At 44.7% G+C, this 13,127-nt stretch overlaps 1 protein-coding gene across 3 annotated transcripts in view; it reads right to left on the bottom strand.

The window, feature by feature from the left end:
* The window catches only part of Camk1d (calcium/calmodulin dependent protein kinase ID), a 388,616-nt gene that overhangs the window by 38,529 nt on the left and 336,960 nt on the right, over positions 1-13,127 (bottom strand). The gene's annotated exons all lie outside the window — the stretch shown is intronic.

Below are 13,127 nucleotides of genomic sequence, written 5' to 3'. Positions count from 1 at the left end.
GAAAAATGTGACTGAATCTCACTTTTCTTGAACCTAAACCAGCATCCCCGCAAGAGCCACCCCTCCTCAAGGCTTGGGCTCACTTGTACTATTCCTGCCCTCCCTGTTCCAGGCTGTGGGCTCCAGCCCAGAGTCAGAGAAACCACCCAGTGTTTAGTGACCAGTGGCATCTGGTGTGGTTGGCGCTCCACGCAGGCTTATGCTGAGTAAATACATAGGAGACAGTGAGTCTTACGGGCAAGTCAAAATCTCCTCTCTCCCCAAAGGTGTCTTTGGTACACACTTCCCAGAACAATTAAAAGGATAAAGAAAATAAAAACCATGTTGCCCTTGTTTGGAATTGTGTGTTCTCTGAGCTTTGGCTGCATGAACCCACTAACATCCTGACCATCATTATTCTCAAATTATAGGTGATGACACAGAGACACTGAGAAGTCAAGTAACTTGGCCAACGTAATATGGCTGGAAAGTGGCCTCTACATCCATTTCCTCAGAAGGTACCTAACTCCTATTAAGTGCCTGCCATCAGCTGGGGCCTGTGTTAATCATTCATAAATATTTTCTACTTGAATCCTTTCAAGAAGTCTGAGGATCACCATGATCTGCACTTCAGAGATAAGGAAACTGAGCCACAGAGAAGCTAAGTAATTTGTCCCACGTCAAACAGCTATACACAGAAGAGCTAGAATTTGAAACCAGGTCAATCTGACCCTTGACCTGGCTTTTTACTAGAACATACAGTTTGAGAAGAAAAGAGCTGCTTCAGCCTCTAAGAAAAGTCCTCTTGCAGAAAAATCAACAGGGAAATCCTCTCTTTCATTCTGTTGAAAATAAAAACCTTCCTAAGCAAGAATAGGGAGGTATATAAACTATTGTTTAGTGTCTCTGTTCATGAGAGGCAAATAACATCCATAGATCATTCCCAAATCTTATTTTAGGTTTGAGTCCTAAATTCCTCCAAACCTCTTATCTGATTTTTTAAAAATGAGAGCGTAAGAAATATAGTTGCATACCCTTTCTTGGCTATGCTCACTCTCAATTCACTAGTAAAAGGAGGGACAGAGCCATATAGTCACCAACTGGAGAAGTTGTCCCTGGACAATTGTCCAAATTGAGGCTCCTTTATCCTCCAACTGCTAAGAGCATATTTCTCAGACTCTTCAGTTATGGGAATTGACAAAGAGAAGTGGCCACACTGGCATAGATGGTCCAAGAAGTGACTGAACTCTCAAGGACTTTCCAGGGCCATCCTGTGGCACAATGGAAAGGAGGCCATAAAGCACCCACTGGCCACTTTCCCCTCCCTCAGAGCTGCTGTAGATCTCGGGAGAGCAGAGCCACGCTGGTGGGGCAGAGGCCCTGAGCCCATCGCAGGAATCCACAGGGCCAGCCAACCTGCTTTAGCTACTCCACTGACCCAGGTGTCAAATGGCACAGAATTACAGGGAGTCAGCCCAAGGTGCAAAGCACAAAATGTCATACACCAGGTACCCAATGGTGACAGACACACAAGGGAGCAGTGCAGAAAGGGAAACCATGGACACTTCTGACAGCTGCTACCAGGGTATGAGCATGGATTGGGCGCATGTCCTGAGCCTCAATGTACTGAGAGAGGACAAAAACCATAGTCCCTGAAAAACAGGCCTCTCTCCTAGGATCAGTTCATTCTGGCTTCCCTATCTCCACCCTCATGCATGGGGGGAGGGAGAAGGCTTTAAAAGAAGATCCTCCTCCTGCTTGTCTATTGAAAAAAGGACTGTACTGGCCACCATCCACACATTGGGGAAAATGTTTGTACATCAAACATTTCACCTGGGGTTGGAGCTCAGTGGCAGAGCACTTGTCTAGCATGTGTGAGGCACTGGGTTTGATTCTCAGCACTGCATATAAATAAATAAAATAAAGGTCAATTCATATAAATCATTTCACCTTCAGTCCAGCAAATTCACCAACATACTGGGCAGTTGTGCAAGACATGGCCAAGACTTGAAAAGCAAGTGGCTGACTTTTATGTAGCTTGGAGCTTGGATGTTACATGAGATGTTAAATAGATCCTTGCAGCCACAGACTACACTTAAGTAAGTCCTAAATTGTGAGATTCTGCTTAAATGATGAAGTTCATAACATCAAATATGTGGTTAAAAACAATTTCTGGTTTGGATCAGTAACATGGATGTTAGGGGGAAAGTTCTGAGTTATAAATAAATATTAGGATAATAATATTGTGTGCAGAAATCCATGTATTTGTGCCAAACTTTTCTTGTTCTCTTTGTTGTGTTGTATCTGGGTTATGTCTACAACATAATTTAAAAAAAATATTGTTTTGATTTTTTGTTTGGGTTTTTAAGGTTTTTGAGACATGACCTTGCTAAATTTCAGAGGCTGGCCTTAAACTTGCGATCCTCCTGCCTCAGTCTTCCAAGCCGCTGGGATTCTAGGTGTGTGCCACAAGCCTGGCTAACATACAATTACTTTTTAACCAACTGGCTGTGAGCAAAGCGTCTGCATTCTGGTGAGGATCTTAACTGTACTTGGAAACAAACGCAGGGGCGAAGATACAAGTGTAATGTCATGATAAAAGATAAAGCAAATAGCTTCAGAAGTAACAATCCCATCACCTTCAAATACTCTGAAAACTGAATGATGACCCATATGCCAATGGCCTGAATTCTAATTTGACTGTAATGTGATTGCAGGAACCAAGTATCCTTTGGAACCCTGTTTGAGAAAGCCTACCTGGATCATTTCCAAGAGCTTCTTTTCATCTCATAAGAATTCTTGAAAAAAGATAAATTCTCAGACAATAAATTCTCAGGTTTTAAACCCTGGCGATGTAATGTGCCGACCAAATCATGGTGAACTCCCAGACCTGGAGGATAGTTTTGCTTGCTCTCCTCCTGTGTTCTGGAATTGGCTCTGCTGTTTCATCCATCTGCTGAATTGGCTGGGCTGTTTTGGGCTGACTGACTCCCATTTTCCTGGTTCCTTTCAGCTCTGGGGAGTTCACGTCTCCCTCTGATCTTTTCAGAGGTCAGTTTTCATGGTGAGAACCAGTTAAACTCCTTGGTATTGTGATATTGGTCTCACGCTGCTTGACAAGAATTCCTCGGAAATTCTAAAATATGGCAAGCACCCACTTTGACAAACTTTGAGAAGACAAATGAATTCCCAGGCCCACGAGGGGCAGAACACAGTCTATCCAGGGCCTTGGAAAATGACAAGGCTCTCTGGGCCACGCCCTCTCAAGGCTGCCTGGAGATGCTGACGAACTGCTTCATAAAGGAGAAATAATGTTTTCCTTTAAGAATCCCAATGTGGCAGGAGGCCCTGGCAAGGACTCCCTACCAAAAGAGGGAGACTTTCAATTGGAATAACTTCACTGGAGCTCTTGACCAAGACAGTAGCTATTAAAAGGCTCCTGGTTAGTGGAGAGGCCATCAGCCGCCAGGCAAAGCAGGAAAGGGTTTATTTTCCTGGCACAGCCACAGTTGAAGGGACAGCCACACCAGTGGAGAGGGGCACATGCATCCCTCCTTATGCGGATGATGTAACCAAGTCCCTGGGGGCTGTCGGGCCTGTAAAGAGACTCATCCACTTGGAGTTGTTGAAATGGGCATATGCAAAATAAATGGCAGGTCTAACCTAATCATCTCTTAGGCTTGGCCAAAGCCAGCCCTTTAGACTTAGAGAGAGGGAGGCTGGGCTCTGAGTGTCATACAGGGCATGATGGTCGGGTTCCCAAGTCCATTCGCTCAAATCCTACAATACGCTAGCCACCTGTGATTCCCAATGTGTCTTAAACACCCTTTACTGCTGTGTGTGACTCACACTGTCAAACAGCAGACTTGAAGGTACTGGAGAACAGGGCCATGCTCTAATCACTGATGTTGAGGGCTAAGCACATTCCAGTGGTTAACATGTGGTTATCAACTGAACCCAATCAAGTCACCACACATGCCATTATTTCTACGCAAAGATGTTTTCCAAATTCCATACATCAGAGCTACCAATAAATTTAACTGTACCAAATATTTTTGGCGAGTAGGTACAGGAAAAACAAAATAGAGAAAAAAAAGACAAATTGATTTTTGGAAAGCCAGCCATGATCTATTGGGATATCCCTATATTAAGTAAAGACTAAATTGACCTCTAAATATATTTGCATGACCGATGAGTTCTGACAGGAATTTGGGGCCTTAAAAAAACAGAACTCTCCTAATTCTCTACAAATGGATATGTTGGTCGATCAGGCTACTCTTCTTTTAAAACTCTTAAAGGGATTTCAGAATTATTAGGTTTAAAACTAATAGGCCAAGCTATTCTGTTCTATGAGTGCCCAGAACCACCGTCCTGTTTGGATCTCAGGTGCTATTCCTGTTGGAAACTTCCTTAGTTGACATCTATAAATCCAAGCTCATCTCCATGTGAACCCTGCAGCCTCAGCAGAGCATCCCCTGAGCCCTCAGAGATCTCTGTGGACAGATGTGGTACCCTGAGTCCCCGGGCCTAACTCGGGCAATTTAGAAAACAGTAGGTTTAGAATTTTAAATAACTGGATTTACTACTGTGAGATCTGCCTCCAACCCACTTATGGAAAATTCCAGTTCATGGGCAATGTCTTCTATAAACCAAGCTATTTTATGTGGATTTACAGGAAGTATTCTTGGTAAAGGGAAGGACTCCAGAGATTTGGGGAAGGGAAAAAAAAAAGAATTTCCGGAAGCTTTCATTTTGTTAAAAAAAAAAAAAAAAAAACAACTTAATTGCTGATTTTCCTTACCAAAGGGGAGAGAAGAAAAGAGAGAAGGCAGAGAGCCTTCTGGGGGTGGGGCACTGTAAGCAATCTTCCTGAATTCATAAAGTAGAAAAAGAAGTTTCCCTTTTCCTGAGCACCCAAGCACATGTCACAGAGTAGTTTCTGATGGGAGGGTGCAGGAAACCGAGAAGGCCTCACCCTGTTACTAAATTCATGGTCAAGGTGATTCATTCTCCTCTTTGGATATTTGATCTATGTTTCCTCTCAGGACTTCAAAGATGACTGGGCTGGAACACAATGAGGAGGGAGCAGCCCCAACAGGACCTGGAAAATATTTCTCCCTTTATTCAATCATTTAACCAATAGCTAGCGAAGGGCCTCCCTGGTCCCCTCCCTGGGGTGGAGCAGCAGACCCTGGCTCCAGTCTTACAGGGAGCTCAGACACAAACCACAGAAGTAACCAGGGACCAGCTGTAGCTGCAGCCAGGGAAGAGGCTGAGGCCAAGAGAGAGGAGCCCAGCAGGCAAGATGGGAGAGGTGTTTTTGATTTTTAAGTCAAATTATTCTGAATGAAACTCTAAAAGTACTGAGTTTACTCTAAATAAAAACCTATGATTTCAGTCCTTAGATTGAATCAGAGGACCGAATTAAGACGAGGCTCTGTGCCAGTATATCTTAAAAAATTATCTGTTCCTGCCTCAGTTTCCCCTCTTCAGGGGCACCTACATTCTGTCCTAGAGTACCTTCATGGGAATGAACTTGAGCTCAGCTGGAGAGCTGCCTGTGAGGCCTCCTCTTAAGAAATACCATTAGATACAACTTCAGAGCTAGACACTTGGGTCACAGTGGCCTGCCAGACCTTCAGGAAGAGGTGAGAAGAAACACAGCCCCCAGACAGATGTTGTGGCACACAACACCTATAATCCCAGCTACTTGGGAGGCTGAGGCAGGAGGATTGCAAGTTTGAGATCAGCCTGGACAATTTGGTGAGACCCTGTCTCAAAGAAAAAAAGAAAAAGAAAGAAGGAAAGAAACACAGTTCCCCTTGCTGGTGATGAGAGACAATTGTCTAAATCCAATTTCAAAAAAAGTAGTGACACTGCAGGTCAGAGTGGTGCTTTCTTTTAAACAATGGGAGAGAAAGATGACAGTGGCCTGCTCCAAGAAGATGATTAACAATTTTAGAGATCAAGGAGAACCAACACTAGCTTTTGTCTTGTTAGAACGCAGACATACATTTCTGGGGAGAATTTGGCTCCAGTAAGAATTTCACCATCACAGGATGCGATGTTGGAAGTGCCTGGTCGGGTTTGCTTCCTGGCAGTAGAACTGTCCGAAGGAGGGACATTAGAGAGAAAGAAAAAATTTCACATAAAGAGGGGCTTTCCTGTGAATGACGTAGTAAACAGCTAATGCTTCCTCCACATTTAGAGTTTTGTGATGTGGATTGGGGGCAAATTGGATACAGCTGAAATACAGAGTCGTTCATTCCTTGCCCGTGGCCTCTCCTCCACCCAGAGTCTCAGAAGAGGAGTGGAAGTTTCTTGGGACAGCTCTGATCTCTTCCTGCAGGTATAGATTCCTTTGCCGTTTTTCATTCTTCACCGACGGCTGTAATTTACTACAACTGTCTTGCTAAGGAGCAGTACTCTGATTTTCCTAGTAGCCTCTTAAATTTTACCACAGGCCTGGAAAGTCCCCATGAAAGCACTCTTCTGGTTTTGTAGTTACCGTGCTGATCTGAGCTGGGATTACTGTCGAATGCTACCCAAGCCAAGACGCAGCTGGTGGGTGGAAGAGCGAGACTGAGGATTGGGAAGGGAGTGGTGGGGTTTGGGGGGAAGCTGGGATTTTGAAATGTGGGAGAGACTTGGAACCCAGTGGGCTGGAGGACATAAATGTCTAAGTAAGGCATTTCAGGGCGACATGGCAACAGATAACTCTTCTGCACGATCCTTGCAGGTGCTCCAAGAATTTAGCCTCCCACCTGTCTGGTTTGTGACCATTAGTGATGGCTACTTTGCACTTAGGTCAATCCCGACTTTTGAAACCTGACAAGAAGCAACAATTAAAAATTAAGAAGACTCCTATAGTCATCCCAATGTTTTGGGTGCAGAGGGAGAAGGAGGAGAAGAAGAAGAAGAAGGAAGGAAGGAGTAGGAGGAGGAGCAGAAAGAGGAGCCACAAAATGCTGCTGACCCTCCTTCCCATCACAACAAAACGGTACCAGTTCAGAAACTGTGAACTCCATCCCAACATCAAGCGTTTCGAGGAGAATCACTAGAATAATTCCAGCAGGATAGATGGTGCTTTAGAAACACTGCATTGAGAGGGAAAAAGGAGGGGATAAAAAGGGATATTCGTAGGACTGGGGATATAGCTCAGTTGGTAGGTGCTTGCCTTGCATGCACAAGGCCTTGGGTTCAATTCCCAGCCATACACACACATACAGAGTGATTTAGAGGTAAGGGTGTAGCTCATGGTGGAGTCCTGGGTTTGACTGCCGGCCGCACCTCCCCCTTCCAAAAAAGATTTATCATAATTGTACATGTTGAAGGGGCTCCTCAAAGGCAGGTTTTATCCTAATAATGAACTTTTGGTGCCTATCCATGTTTGCTTGTGTCCAGGAAGAGACCCCACAAGTCTCTCCAGGCAGGGAGCCCTCTCCTCTGTAAAAATGGGGTGGAAGCAGCACCTGGTGTTGCATCTCACACATGTTATGGTGTGAGATGCTCCCTGTGGGCTGTCACCAAGTGGCTGCTGACAAGGAAGGAAAGAGAACATTCTTATCTGGATCCTCCACCTACTCCTCTGCCCCTAGGACAATTTATCAGTTTCAACACTAACAGTCTGAGAGGAGGACAGCAATGATGTAATGCTTCCAATCAGGACTAAAATATGGCACTTAGGGGGGAAACGGTGAAAACCAAGCTCTGCCAGGGGTGGGGACACCACCACATTGAAAATGAGCTTTAAAGGGCTGGGGCAGAGAAGCTATGAGGATTATGAAAAGAACAGAGATTATCAGGCTGTCGAGGACAGAAATGGGTGACGGCCATCAGCTTAATTCAATTTTTTCTCGTCTGTTCTGAGTGAAGATAAGAAAATGACCGCCATTCTCCTTGACATGTGGATACTTACATACTTCAAAGACACAAAGTCACATATCTATAGAAACACATAATATTAGAACAGAGGAAAAAAAATCACAAGGGGACACATAGTTCAGCTTGTTTACTTTACATAAGAGAAACTGAGAGCCCAGGTGTTTAAGTCAAGAACCTCGACCTCTCTCGGGCCAAACCAATGGCAGGGAGACTCACATTCAGGTCCTCTGCTGTGACGGCCACCAACTACACTTTGCCACCTGGAGGCTGGAGGTCCCCATTCCCATGCCGTGGTTTTCAAAAGCGCATCCTAATCTCAAGTCTCACATCAAGTTCTAAAAATGCAGCAGTCCCTGCATTAAGGGCATTCCTCTAACTGGACGAAAATACACTCTGAGCACGCTGACCAACTGTTCTCCATCCCCAATTAGAGAAGAGCAAGACAAAACGTGCTTAAACTATTTTAGACAAGTTCAGTCAGAGACAGACTAAAGAGGGCCACCATGGTGTGCCCTGCCCTGACAGCCCCAGTAACTTAGCCATCAGCCACCATCTCCAGAACCAAGGTAGAGTTCTCCTACTTCCAGGTAACGTCCAATCCCGAAACAGTTGCTCTGCCCTCCAAAGGAAATACTGATCAGTCAGCACTCAACAAGGCTTCAGGGAAAAAAAAAATTCACTTAGTTCAGAAACATCACAAAGCTGTTAAAAACCTCCATCACCAGCCTCCTCTCTCTAAAGTGAAGATGGGGAAATCACCCTGGTAGGAGAGCAACATGGTGCCTTTCTCTTGAAGACACTTTGACACTGGATCTATAGACAAAGATTTGAAGTTCTGTTGAAAGAGTTTAGTTTTGTTTCTGGTTTCAGAGGATCCGAGCAATCCTATCAGTGTGCAAATTGCAACATTAAGGAAAAAAACCATCAGGCTCTTCTCTACCAAACCTGAGTACATTTGTCATCTCTGATCTCTTTTATCAATTACATGATTGAAACACATGCATTCTGTCATTTACTATTGATGTTCAGTGAGTCAAGAGAATACATTTGGATATTTTAATTAATGTAATTGAGCAGGCAATGTAAATAATTTACTAAATTTCTTAGCTCTGAATTTTGCTTCTTATTGATGTCAACAAAGGGAATGTTATTCTTGACTTCAATTAAATGGATTCCATAACCAGGTCAATATTATATTGACAGCTAGCATGTTGTTCTGAGAAGCTAATTTCCACCAGATGGGTCCATCGCTTCTCCTAAATTATCAGCAATTACTAATCTGTACCAGCTTTATCTCCAAGCCTGCTCATTTCTCCAGATCCTACAAGTAGCAGATGGTGACTCTGAGCCTCTGTTCCCCTGCTTCTTCACATTGCTAACTGTCCATATCTTTCTATCCTTCCTTCAAATTCCATTTTCTCCACGAGTTTTTCCCCTGGTTATTCCAGCCCTTGGCAATCCCTCTTATACCTGCATTTTCAAGTTGCTTCTGAAGTACGTGAGTCAGATCATATTTGAAACATGCTACCATACAAGTATCTGTACTGCACACTTGCCACATTCTATTGGGGAACCTCTAGATAGAGCCAGCCCTCCAAGTGGCCTGCAGCAGGAACACAGTGACCTGGCTGGAGGGATGTCTCAATCCCCTATCAGTGAAATGACTTTTGTCTCCACGGGCCAAGGCTCCCCATAAAATCCTAGCAGCTGCTACACATAAAAGGGCAAAGTTCAAAGTGCTTAGATTCCTGTTACCTTCTCCTAGAGCACTGAGTGCTTGAGGGTCACTGGGGAAAAACAGTTCTGCTTCATTGTCTCTTCATTATTGTTAGAGAGTTCCTTTAAATTAAAGTAATAACTTGATATTATAGTAATAACTATTAAGCTGAAGAGTCATTTAGATAATAGCAATAATAAAACAAGGTTTCACAAATTGAAACCAACACTTCTAACTATAATGAGTTTGAACTAAAGCTGTAAAGCTGTAGAAGCCATGGTGGGTGGGGGGTGCGTTTTTCGTACCACATACACAAATTTGTTTTTAAATCTGAATGTGCCAGGCTGGGAGCAGACAGAAACCCCCAGGGCACACAGCTGAAGAACTGTCTGGCATTTCTGAGAACAAGAGGGCTGTGCTGTGCCTTCTGGAGAATATTCCTCCATTGGACAAACTTAGTTCAGGCATGAGTGATAGTGCTGTCAGCTCTGCCTCCAGTGTTAATGAATCAACAATGTGTGTTTAAAAAGTGATTTTAACAGAAACATACATAAAACAAGGTCATGTGCTGACCAGTTGACGAAAATGTTGTGACCAGAATGTTGTGACCCAGCAATCTGCACAACTCAGAAGCAAACTCATTTGCAAACTTCTGCTCAATTCTCAGGCTCTTCCCCTGCAATTGAAGTCAACAGCCTCCTTCTGGATGTTTAGGCTGGAAAACCTCGAATTATCCTTGACTTTTCTCACCAAAACCCCACTTCCAATATCTCAGAAAATCTTCATGACCTTGACTTGGGAATATATTTGGAATCAGACAGCGTTTCATCACTTCTGTTGTTACCAACTTGGTCCAGGCCCATATTATTTCAGTCCTTCTAACTGGTCTCTCTTCTCCCACCCTGGCCCCTCCCCACTGTCATCTATCCTGATCCCAGGCTCCATCCCAGGAGGATCCTGTTAAAAATCAGATCATGTCCTCCCTTAACTTAGCGCCTCCAATGGCTGGGCATCATCCTGAGCAAAAGACAAAGTCTCTACAGTGATTTCCAAGTCCTGGTTTGTACACCTGCTGCACCTGACTTCTCTGGTCTTCTATTCCTCACCCCCTAGTCCTTGCTCTTTTCTCACATACTTCTGCTTTAGGGCCATGACACTGTGCTTGGGTGTGTTCCCTCCAATATCAACATGGTCAGCTCCTTCAATTTTTTTTTTTTTTTTGGTACTAGGGATTAAACTTAGGGGCTTTAACCACTGAGCAACATTTCCAGCCTTTTTTATATTTTATTTAGAGACAGGGTCTTGCTGAGTTGCTTAGGGCCTTGCTAAGTTAGTGAGGCTGGGTTTGAACTCAAGATCCTTCTGCCTCAGCCTCCTGAGCTGCTAGGATTATAGGTATGTGCCACCGTGCCTAGCTAGCTCCTTCACTTCTGTCAAATCTTTACCTTGTGTCACCTTAATGACGGCTGCCTGATCACACCCCTATACAGGCACGTGGACACATGCACACCCTTATCCTCTCCACCACTTTATCTCTCCAGGTAGCGCTTACTGCCATCTAACAGATACATTAATTTACTCAGCTTTTGGCATATAGCCTGTCTCCCTCCCCCTGGAAGGCAAGAGCCAGAAAGGTGAGGATTTTTGTCTGGTTTTCTCTTTTTTTCTTTCTACTGATGCATTTCCAATGCCTCAAAGAGAAGGAAGGCACGAAATCAATAATTCTCCCATGGAGGATGAATGTCATACTCAACGTACACTGTCAAGGTTCACCTGACTGCCTGTCTCTCACAACACTGAACATTTTGAAGGCAAAGCGGGTACCTTACTCAGATTTGCATCCAAATCCCATCATTGGGATTTAGTGCACAGTAGGAACTAAATAAAGGCATGTTGCATGAATAGAAGGAAAGGAGACAAAGAAAATATGCTAATATTTATGAATTTTGTGCTTTGCTTCAAAAAATCAACAAGTGTCCATTCAAAGATGAATAAGAGTCAATCAATGATTGAGAAAAACCCGTGGTGTGGTGGAGAGAGACACAGATAAACATAAACTCTAAGGCAAGGTAAGCAGAGCTACCATACTGCAAAGGACCAAGGAAAATAATTAGGACAAGATGGGAAAGGATGTGGATTGAAGGAAGCAGCTAAAAGGAGGTTGCATTTCAGCTGGGTTTTGATGGTTGAATAGGAGCTTGCCATGCAGATTATGGGGGCTAGAAATGACTCCAGCTCAGGTATGACTGCCCAAGGGATATTGGTGAGGATATGAGCTCTTCCGACAGCTCTGCTCTGAAGTTGAGTGCCCTCCACAGGTTCACTATAAAGTCAGACTCTCCAAGGAGTCTCAATGCTCAGTAAATATGAACAAACTGGAAAGCTACTATATCCCCACAGTCTTCCTCTCCCTCATCTCCTCAAACAAAACTCTGTAGCTGATGACAGAATCACCCAATGGCTTGCCCAGCTGCCCTTTAAAGCAGGGGACCCTTCTAAACATTGTTCCTGGATTACTAGTGCCTGACACAGCAGCAGATAGAACCAGCAAATAGATGTTCAGGTGACAGTCACTTAGAGACACATGGAAACCTCCATTCTGTGGGTTTTGCCAATAGGCAGAGGAGCGAAAATCAATCTAGAAAGTGCTAGAGCTTTCCAACATCAGAGCCCAAAATGAGAACAGTGAGATGCACGTGTAAACACACACACTCCTGGTCAGAGCATTTAAATCACAGCCCAGGAGCCAAGTCCCTGGAGTGGAAAGTGGACATCAGGAGCTCCACAGCCTGGGGAAGGTAGCCTGGCCTGGGGACCTTGCTGAAAAGAACACAGCCTCGGGACCAGGAGATGCCCCCCGCCCCATGACCTAACAGACCTCCTCATTTCCTAATGGCGACAATTCTCTGTGGTTGGAACAGGATCCCCGCCCATCTTTTTCCGAAGCCGGAGGGTAGGCTTGTCTCATTCATTTTTATCTGCTGCTTGCACACCACACACGCCCACATTTCTGCCCAGCCCCTGGCATACACGTCTCGCTCACAATCCAAACCCAGCACCTCTCTTCTGTCCTATCCTGGGAGAGAAGATCGCTGACTGTGTGCTGCTCTCCCTCAAGGCTGCACTGGCCTCTTAAAAATGTTTAGAGCTGCACCAGGTGTGGTGGCGCATGGGCCTGTAATCCCAGCTACTTGGAGGCCAAGGCAGGAGGATCCCAAGTTCAAGGCCAGGCTAGGCAACTTAGGGTGACTCCATCTCAAAATAAAAATACAAAGATCTTGGGATGCAGCTCAGGAGTAGAGTGCCCCTAGGTTCAATCTCCAGGCCCAGAAAAACAACAAAAACTGGCCCGAGCACTTCCCGCTCTTGCTCCTGGGCATAGTCACCAGCCAGGGACATGAGCCTCCCGTGGGAGAGCTCCCCACAGCTTCTCCTCTCTGCCACTTTTATGTCATGTGCCTTCCTCCTTCTCCATCTGCTCCCTTCCCTTCTCTTGTTTTACTACCTATTCCCCTCCCCCTTCTCAGTTCTTCCTTTCTTTGATTTT

This window comes from Marmota flaviventris, chromosome 12, assembly GCF_047511675.1.
Source record: "Marmota flaviventris isolate mMarFla1 chromosome 12, mMarFla1.hap1, whole genome shotgun sequence".
In the NCBI taxonomy this organism is placed as follows: Eukaryota; Metazoa; Chordata; class Mammalia; order Rodentia; family Sciuridae; genus Marmota; species Marmota flaviventris.
The sequence above is the reverse complement of the archived record's forward strand: the minus strand, read 5'-3'. Positions and strand labels throughout refer to the sequence as shown.